The sequence below is a fragment of the Paroedura picta genome, chromosome 5 (genome assembly GCF_049243985.1).
Source record: "Paroedura picta isolate Pp20150507F chromosome 5, Ppicta_v3.0, whole genome shotgun sequence".
NCBI classification, from domain to species: Eukaryota; Metazoa; Chordata; class Lepidosauria; order Squamata; family Gekkonidae; genus Paroedura; species Paroedura picta.
Window position 1 is genome coordinate 100,062,553 of NC_135373.1, and position 10,806 is coordinate 100,073,358.

A 10,806-nucleotide genomic window follows, 5' to 3' on the forward strand; every position below is an offset into this window, starting at 1 on the left:
CTCACTTTAGGGCATGCGAACAGAAGCATCACTCCCAAGACCCAAGAAGCAGAAGCAGCAGTCTGTTTATCATGGTATCTGCCTCTAGACACCACAGTTCAAGGCGGATTTAGAATGCATTTAGAAGAGAGAGGTAAGAAATGAAAGGATGTAGAAGGGCTAATTCATAAGCTGGGAATCCGCTCTAATGTGCATTCTGCAGCTCACCTGAGCCGCCTACTCCTGTGAGCGGTGCAGTGTGTGAGGAAGGTGCTTATGTACAATGACCCTGAAGACCTAAAGGAGATTCAAAAGCATGACATTCCTTCTCATAGCATCAGCCTCTGTAGTCCTGTCCTGATATCTTCCTCATACGTTAACACGTTCTCAAGCAGCAAAATATATGCGTTAGGGCTGATTCATAATATATGATTCTGTCCTAAGAAGACAAATCATATGAATTACTGACTAAAAATGGTGTGTTTTACCAAAGGGGGTAGGTGGATTTTGTGGGGATGTGTTGACAGTTTCTAGTAACTTAGAACTTATGTCTGAAGGAAGAAGACAAACAATTGCTCATAATACCCACTGAGGGCAAGACAAGAACCATCTATTTAAAATTACAAGGTTTAGCATTAGGGAAGTCCCTGGTCAGCTCCCAATTCCTTCCTGGTTTGGGGACTTTATTTCCAAGTCCTCATGTGCCCATGTATCAATTGGTGATACTGTTGCTCAAATACTGTGCCAGGCCTGGCGAACGGAGAAACTCGGTCAAAGGGGAAAGTGGCTGAAGGCTGACCAAGTCAGCCATCAGAATGCACCTCAGAAGGTTCTACCCCATCAAGGTTCTGTCCTATGTTTTGGAGGTGGAAACAAAACAGATTATAGCCTGGCCAGCACCTAAAATGTACTCCATGGTCAGTGATGGTGTATCCTGGAGTTCATTTGCTTCTCCCCGCTCCCAGAATGTGCATCCTCCCATTCCCCACTGGCAGCTACAAGGGGCCTGAGAACCCTATCTGGTATGGTAGGTGTCTGGCACAAAACACAGAGGGACAGAGATTCATTTTTAGTAGCTAAGGTCCAAATATTTGAGCTTTTTCACCTCCTGCACTTTCTCTGAGAATAATCATACTATGTATTTTGTGAGGTACCCAGGCACCATCATGACTAGAATAAATATTTGAGACAAGCAGAGTATAAAGGTATACTTCAGCCAATAGAATGTAGATGCATCCCAATTTTCAGAGGCATCAATAAGCAATGGTGCAGCTACCTTCAGCCATTTCAACTAGCCCTTATGTTCCTTATTAGCAGGCTGTGCAGTTCTCAACTTTTTCCCCTTGCACTAGAAGCATCATTGTTACTTTTGTACTGGGACTGGCTGAGAGAGAAGCATTTCAATTCTAGTCAACAAATGAGAAATCAGAGCATTATTTCTGCAATCCCTTTGAGGGTGGGGGGAGGAAAATGTAACTGAATTTATTCATGCATGAATATCAATGGGGAGGGTGTGAGAGAGTGGATAGTGAAGAGACAGGCAAAATGCAGCAGGGGGGTAGAAAATGCAAATAAATGAGAAAAATAAAAAGCAATAGAAGGACAGGAGACAAAATGATTCAGCTAGCTACATCTTCAAGGCTGTCCACTGATCCACACTGGCTGACAATAGTGTGAATCTAGACTATCAAATTAATAAGGGGGGAATCTAAGAAGGAAAACAGGCCAATTTGAAAATGAATGCTTTGATTTATTTTTATTCAAATGCTACTTTGTGAAAAGAATTAAAACAAAAGTGCTGCTTCTGTTCAATCTCAGACAGAAATCCAAGTTAGGACCCACATGGATTGCAAAGAACGGGGCTGCATTCAGATGTCACAATAATTCACAGTTTATGACGATTTTGGTTTGTCATGTACAGATGTAAAATTCTCAAAGACTTTGAATACAGAGAGAGAGAGAACAGTTTTCTTCTCTCTTTTAAAAAAAACCATGATGGAAATTGGAGAGGGCTGAATTGAAATATATGCAATATTTTCTTTCTTATAGAACCTAAAAGTATTTTATTAGTTTAACAGCAAAAATTCATAACTTGTAAATAGCTTAACATATAAAATAGCAGTGTTTGGCATATTTATGGAATTAGGGAGGTGCAAATGCTTAGCTTCCTGCAAGTGAAACTGCAAATGTGACCCACGCTTGAGAAGGAGAGCTGCAGTAACAGCTACGCCTTATGGCTTTGCCATCTGAGAGGAAGGGGGGAAGGAATAATGAACTGTGCAAGCAACAGATGAAAGTGTGTTATTTGGACATAATCAGTCTGGTACCGTTTCTTTTCCTGGATTTCCCCAGGTCTTCACATCACTCATTGCAATGCCTCAGTTGTTTGAGTAGTTCTGCCCTTTGGGACCACCTGAAAGATAACAGCAGAGGGAGGAGGTCCTCCATATTGTGAGGCAGGAATGAAGGAAGAAACCAACCAACCAGGGTTTGGTACACCAAACATCAGATGTTGTCCCACAGTTGATCACCTCAGAATGGAGAGGATGATTCTGATGTGTTCAGTCATTGCATTGGGACGGGGACTAACAGCAGGGAGTTCTGCCAATATTCTTGAGCCAAAGGCTTCTTGCACCCACCCGCTCAGCCCTATCCTTTATGCTTGAGTTGCTATTTCATTCCTGGTCTGCTCTCCAGACATCTGGAAACAGAAGGGATTAGCCTCTTTCACTTCTGGAAGAGGGCAGGACCAAGCCTCTTTCAAGATCAGTTTTATACTGGAGATAAACACCTGAATGGGCTTCAACATCAGCTGTTCTGTGGCTTCTCTCCAGCAATATGGCTTTTGAGACAAATAATGAAGTCAGTGCCTGTCTTTCTTTTCATCACCTGAATCAATGGTGCTCACTAATAAAAAGAAAGGGGGAGAGTCTATGCTTCACCTTTAAAGAGCCTGGGGCCCTGGAAAACCTCCTGGACCTCTAATTCAGTGGCAGCTATTGATTTTATTGAGTGGGGGCAATTACCCTCCATTGTCTCTTAACTGCAGACAGCTTCAGAAAAAAGGTGGTGGCAGTGAGAGATAAGAAGGGAAGACAGGTTCTTCCAGATAAGAAGCAGCTTTGGGATTCTTGGATCTTCCTCTGCCCTTTTTTCTGTACTATGTCTAATATCTGTGTGCCAAGGCAAAACACAAGCATCGTAGTTCTCTGGCTTCTCCACCGACGTACACCACAAGTTAGCCTTAAGTGGGGTTCAGACCTGGACCCATGAAGCTGCCTTAGTCGGACCATGAGTCTATCATGAAGTTGTAACTGGCAGCAGCTCTCCTGAGTCTCTCAGAGACAGAGGACATTCCCATCACCTGCCGCCTGATCCTTTTCACTGGAGATACCAGGGACTGAAGCTAGGACCGTCTGCATGCAAAACAGATATTCCACCACTAATATTGTACCTTACCTCAACACCACATTTATTTCCATCATCATATAGCAACCAATGATTGCATAGGATTACCGACATTTGATGTTGAGGTGTATATTTCAGCAAATATCTGTCTATCACTTGTCCTTCTACCCCGTTGTGACCACTGGCAGTGCGCCTGTAAAAGCCTCTCAGCTGGTCATTGTGCTCTGCTGTTCTTTGAAAACCACTACCATTTATTTTCAGCACTGAACAGAATACTAATTCTTGAAAAGCAGGATAACCTGGAACATGTTCAGTTCAATCCTTAAATGTTAGCCATGGGCAAAGAATTTACTTCCGTAGATGTTTCATGCGGCCAGGGAATTTACTTTGCACCATTGAACACCCACATCACTCTGTCCTTGGAAGAGGATAATGAAGAAACCTTGTTGAAAATAAGCAGGTCCGAGTCTTGTCAGTGTTCAGGTGAGAGACTTCCTGGGGACCCCACAGCTTGGGTCTCCTGGAGGTTTTCCATAGATGGAAGGAGAGGAGATTTTTGCCAGTTTGTCCCCTCCTGCTACAGAGCTCCAGCTCCCACCCCCAATGTTGTTTGGGGGTCCTCTGTCTCCCACAAGTGGCATTTTGGAGGGCATTCTGGGATGCCGCAGAGGGCAGAGGTGAAGAAGTTGTGCTTTGTAGATGCAACTCCTTTCTGCTCATGTAAACTACCAGTGAATCCAAGCCCACATATGGTATTCTGAATTCAACAATGAAAGAAAAACATTTTGTATGTGCAATAAATAAAAACACATTTAAGAAAATATGAGAAGCCATGTTGGATCAGACCAATGGGCCATCCAGTCCAACTCACTGGCCAAAAACCATGTGCCATCAGGAGGTCCCCCAGCAAGGCCAGAATGCCAGAAATCCTTCCGTGTTGCCCTCCCCCCCCCCAGCACCAAGAATACAAAGCATCTCTGCTCCAGAGGTTTCCATCTATGCCTTGTGGCTAATAGCAACTGATGGACCTCCGCTCCAGATGTTTATCTAATCCCCTCTTGAAGCTGTGTATGCTTGTAGCCATCACCACTTCCTGCAGCAGTGAATTCCACATGTTAATTACTCTTTGGGTGAAAAAGTACTTTCTGATCTAAGCCTATTGCTCATTAATTCCATTGAGTGCCCACAAGTTCTTGTATGTGAAAAAGGGGGGGAAATATTTTTATCTATATATCCCATGCACAATGTTGAAAACGTCTACATATCACCCCTTAGTCATTGTTTTCTCCAAGCTAAAGAGCCCTAACTAATCTTTCTTCATTCTAGTTGCCCTCTTCTGCACTGTTTTTCACCACTATAAGGTCTTTTTTGAGATACAATGACCAGAGCAATATTCCAAATAAAGCCTCGCCAGAGATTTATACAGGGGCATTAAGATAATGGCTGATCTGTTTTCAATTCCTTTCCTAAAAATCCCCAGCATAACCTTTACCATTTTTTTATTGGTATCACACACTGAGTTGACGATTTCATTGAGTTATCTACCATGGCTCCAAAATCTCTGTCCTAGTTGGCCTCCACCAGTATGGACCCCATCAATGTGTATTTATAGTTAGGATATTGGCGCCAATGTGCATTACTTTGCACTCACCCACAATGAACCTCACCTGCCCCACTGATGCTCACTCACCCGGCTGTGGCAGATTGCTCTGGAGCAGGGGTAGTCAACCTGTGGTCCTCCAGATGTCTATGGACTACAGTTCCCAATGAGCCCCTGCCAGCAAACACTGGCAGGGGCTCATGGGAATTGTAGTCCATGGACATCTGGAGGACCACAGGTTGACTACTCCTGCTCTGGAGCACCTTACAATCCTCCTTGGGTCTCATCACCCTGAACAATTTAGTGCCATCTGCAAACTTAGCTACTTCACTGCTTATTCCCAAATCATTTAATGAACCAGTTAAAAAGCATCAGACCTTGTACTGAGTCCTGCAGTAGCTTATCACATTCCAGTGTGAAAACTGCCCGTTTATATTCACGTTCTGTGTCCTGTTAGTTAACCAGTTTTTAATCCATTTATCCCTTGACTGCTGAGTTTATTTAGGGGCCTTTGATCAGGAACTTTATCAAAAGCTTTCTGGAAGTCTTAATAAACTATCTATTGGATCACTTTTGTCCACGTTTGTTCACCCTCTCAAAAAACAGGTTTGTGAGCCAAGAATCCATGCTGATTCTTCTTCAATAGCTTTTTTTCATTTATGTGCCTATTAATTCTCTCTTTAATAATGAATTCCACCAACTTACTGGGTATTGACATTAGACTGACTGACCTATAATTTCCAGGATCTCCTCTGGAACCTTTTAAAAAGATTTCTTACTCTTTCCTAGCTCCAGTGACTTCTACTTCCAGTAATAACATTAACATTTATCAATATAAAAATATAACACTAACAATTATCTCGTACTTGGCTATCCCTCTGTGCAAAACCCAGCATGCAGCACAGACTGCTGCTGCTCCTTCTGGAATCCTTCCCCCCTGATGCATAGGATGTCTGCATGCGTGCAAAAGCTCACACCTTGAATAAAACCTCTCTGGTCATAAAGGTGCCATTGGACTCAAATTTCATTTATCAATTTGCCTCACCTAGCACCACCCCTATTATTCAACCTGTCTTCTGATGGGGATATTGCTTACTTGTCCATATAACATCTGCATACAACATGGATTGCACTAAAATGGAAACCATGGGGTGAACACTACCCCTGTCCTCAGTGTGCGTGCCATTGTGTCATAGCTGACTTATGGCGACCTCATAGAGTTTTCAAGGCAAACTACATTCGGAGGTGGTTTGCCATGGTCTGCCTCTGCAGCACAGCCATGGTATTCCCGGAGGTCTCCCATCCAAATACTAGCCAGGGGCCACCCTGCTTAGCCTCTGAGATCTGACAATATCAGATTAGCCTGTCCTGTCATTCAGCTAAGCAAAATGTGAAGCTTTCCTCTAACTTCAGTGGTTCTGCCATAGGCTAAGGGAAGCCTCCTTCAAGGATAATTGGATCTGCCCCAATGGACGTGTACTGACCCACAACTGAACTGAAAAGCTTTTCAGTGTTATGCTGAATGTGTACAGGGGTGTTTTCCCAGTGGCTGAATCTCCTTTAAGTAGGTTCTTGCCTTGACCCTGTATCCTTAGGTTACTGTAAACTAATGCCTCCATCCCTCCTGGAAGGAGTGGGGAAAATATTTGCCCTAAATCTTACCTGGGAGAGGAATATAACTTCCAGTCTGATACAGAAATAATGAAAGCTGAGTAGGTGATTTCATACCTTATGCCTCAGATCACTAGAAATCCCAGCCCCAGCCCCCAATGAATGTCATAGTTATGCAGACACCAGTGTGAGCTCCTATGAGTCATAACTACTGTGCATGCAACTGCTGGCACAAACATAGAATGTGGAGCTGCTGAAGGTCAAGATGCAGCCCTGCCTGGGACAGGATGCACTAGTCAGTCTGTGCAGAGCCCAGGCAAACACTGCTGCAGTCGCTACCACCCACCCTGGCTGGCAGCCCTCCCCGCTCCCCTCTTTCCAGATATTGCTTCGTTTTTTCCCACATGCATGAAAATAGAAAGAGAATAAGGGAGAGAGATGGGGGAAAATAAAGCTGTGACATGAGCCTAACTTTAGATCTCAGAGTTGATGACTCACTCCATTTGGGGGGGTTGAAGCAGATGAGTTGGCTGTAGATTTCTGTGTATATACCTCGCTGAGCTAAATATACAGATTGAGAAGTTCTTCTGGTCTGGTCTGGCAACTTCAATCTGTATCGGATTCGTCTCCCGCTCAATGCTCCCCAATTCCTTTGAAGTACTCATTCGTGTGTGTCCCCCCCCCCCCAGTACTGCCTTTCCTAATACCTTTTGTTGTGGGATGCTGAGAAAGACCTGCTGACTCCCATTGGCTCCCTCTGCTTTGAGTGCAAAGTAGCAGAGCCTTTGGACAGCTAATGTTTGTGCCCTGCAATCACACATCCACGCTCACACCAAAGCTCTGCCAATGCAAGCCATTACTGACCAGCAGGCTCTCTTAGTGCAGGCGATTTGTCACCACTTGCCCTGTAGGTGGCATTGAAGAGCCAGTCATTTGGCAGTCATTTGAGGACACTTGGTCCCCTTGTTCCTTCTCATTCTCACCCCTACCCCCAATCTCTTGCTGGGAAGGATGAGCATATTCACTTGGCAGAGGGAAGACTGGTCTTGAAGCGTGGCTAGGAACACGACAACACTAGAGGTAGCAAAGGGAGAAATGGGTCGGAAACAGATACAGCCCTGCTACAAGCAAGAGTAGAAAGTTTGACTTTGGGAAAGAGGCTGAACTGGGCTGGTTGACAGGCTGTAGAAGATAGGAGATCTGCAGAGCATAGTTAGCCTTCTGTAAATTATCTGTTGGAGAAACCAGTTTAAAGGATAGCGAAAGAAGGTATGGAATAGAAATGAGGGAATTCTTTTGGGAAAGAGAACAAAACTTGAATGAATTGTATCAGTGGAAGAGAATTCTATTAGTATTTTTCTTCTTTTTGTACAATTTCTTCTTCCTTTGTACAATGTGAATGCAATACCCAGGAGGGTCATGGTTCAGTAGTAGAGCATCTGCTTGGCATGTAGAAGGTCCCAGGTTCAATCCCTGGCATCTCCAGTTGAAAGGATCAGATAGGACCAGGTGTGAAAAACCTCTGCCTAACAACCAGGGGAGCTGCTGACCATCTGAGTAGACCATACTGACCCTGATGGACCACTGGTATGAGTCAGTACAAGGCACGTTCATGCATTTATGATTATGATTAGCAGATCATAAAAGTAGTCACTTGCCTGGCCACGCCTAGCTTGTAATAATTACCTCCAAACAATTAGGCAAAGGAAAATTTTGAAGAAAGTTGTTCTTCTAATTTCCAAGGGCACTTTCAAGCAAATTAATACAATTTTTGTGAATATAACCAAGGTTGGACAATGAGACAGTTAACCGTATAAGATTTTTTTGTCAACATAGCAGCACTTTTACTTTTCTTACACTTTGGGCCAGGCCAATGCTACAGATTGCTGAGCACTCTTCTCTTTTGCTGTGCAAAGCATCCCTAAAATCTATGTGCTTTATTCAATCAGATTGGCTGCTAATCGACAATTAGTACACTGTTCCAAGTATCTGCATTATGAGCCCTATCCATGCTCTTGGGAAACCAGCTATTTCCAGCCTGGAAAAGCATATAGCTAAATTAGCAGTTTGAGTTTAATTTGGGCTATAAATGAGGCTAGGAGTTTTCAAGGGAGGAAGCTAGTAGGCAAAGTCTTTGGTTGGAGTAATTCCAGGGTAGTGACAGTGCAGTAAATCCAAGGATACACTCTATGCTGCCTGCTGTACCCCAGTAATACCTGTTCAGCCCGTACCTTTATAAACAAAAGAGATTACCAGGGCTTCCAGGCTTCTCACTATGGCAGGAAGCCTTCTGCTAGTCGACTGCTTTGCTTGTCTCCAGAGCATCAGCAAGATACATTGTTTAAAGGACATCAGTTGTGTTGCTACACCACTTCCAGGGTAAAAGCAGATAACATGGGGTCTTTCTAGGAATTGCTGGAAACTCTGTGGTTTTACCATGGAGTTTTCAGAGATTATTCGAACTACCTTCACTTCCAGTTTTCCCTAGGATTGTTGCTGTTACATAACTGATGTTGTACACACACACGCATACACCTATTTCCCTACCCCCAACACTCCTGCTGGTTGCCAGGCTCAGCCACCCACTCACCCCAATATGTTACACAGTTTTGTTCTGTCCTAGAAACAGAAAATGGATTAGGAAGAGCACCAGAAATGAAGCTATCGCCTGAGCAGCACAGCAAAGAATTTTGTGACATAATACCTTTTTTTATTTTGAAAACTCCCAACCCTGGAGTATATCTTTCTGTGATCTATTCCTGAGTTTTACAAGGGATACCCAAACTACTCCACAGCAGCCAGCATCCTACCAGTAGCTCACAAGCTAATTGTTGAAGACCCCTGTTCTAGAATATTCTCCCTCAACATTGGCACACTGCCTTAAAGCCTCAGTGCTCATTTGGGATCCATCCTGCCAGTGCTCATTTGGGATCCATTCTGTCAGATCAGAAGCATGCTGGGAGTCCTGTACTGAAATTTAATTCTGAGGAACATGGAGGCCCATTCAAATCAGAACCACAGCATACAGAGAGAGGAAGAGTTGGTTCTTATATGCCACTTTACCAGAAGGAGTCTCAAAACAGCATATAATCAACTTCCCTTTCCTCTCCCCACAACAGACACCCTGTGAGGTAGGTGAGGCTGAGAGAGCCCTGATATTTCTGCTCGGTCAGAACAGCTTTATCAGTTCTGTGGGGAGCCCAAGGTCACCCAGCTGGCTGCATGTGGGGGAGGAATGGAGAATCAAACCCAACTTGCCAGATTAAAAGTCCACACTCCTTCCAGACCAACCTGATTTCCTCCTTTGACCAAGTGATGGGCTTACTAGAGCGCAGAAACTGGATTTCAGTGAGGCTTTTGACAAGATTCCCCAGTCTGTTCTTATGACTAACCAGAGGACTGCACTCTGGATTTTCAGATGGTTACTTGGATAGGAACTGGCTAGAAAACTTCACTCAAAGAGTAATTGTCAATGGTATTTCATCCAATTGGAGGGAGGTGAGCAGTAGGGTGCCACAAGGCTCAGTACTGAGTCTGGTACTTTTCAACATTCTTATCAATGATGATCTGGGTGAGGGGGTAGAGGGACTACTCATTAAATTGCAGCTGACACCAAATTTGGAGAACTAGCAAACACCCCAGAAGATAGAGTTCTACAAGATCTGAACATGCTGGGAAAGTGGGCCAATGAGAACAAGATGCAATTCAATAAAGATAAGTGTAGAGTTCTATATCTGGGTCACAAAAATGAGAAGCATGCATACTGGATGGGAGATACACTTCTGGGTAGCAGCATGTGAGAATGAGATCTTGGGGTACTTGTGGACCGTAAGCTAAATCTGAGCAGGCAGTGTGATGCAGCTGTAAAGAAAGCAAATGCAGTCTTGGCCTGTATCAACAGAGGCCTCCCATCAAAATCACAAGATGTCATAATCCCACTGAATATCCACCTTGAGTACTGTGTGCAGTTCTGGAGGCCTCAGTTCAAAAAGGTTTAAACTATTTTTCATTTATGATTATATTTATATGACCACACCTCACAGCAAGCTACCCCAGGGTGGTTTACAACATTGCCTATAATACACATAAAACATCAAAAGGTACGATTCAGTTAAATTCTGTTACAATGCCAGTGTTTGTAAGCTATTGCCTTCAGATGCTTCTCTCATTCTAGGGGAGGGCTGGCCCCAACCAAATGCCTGGTGGAA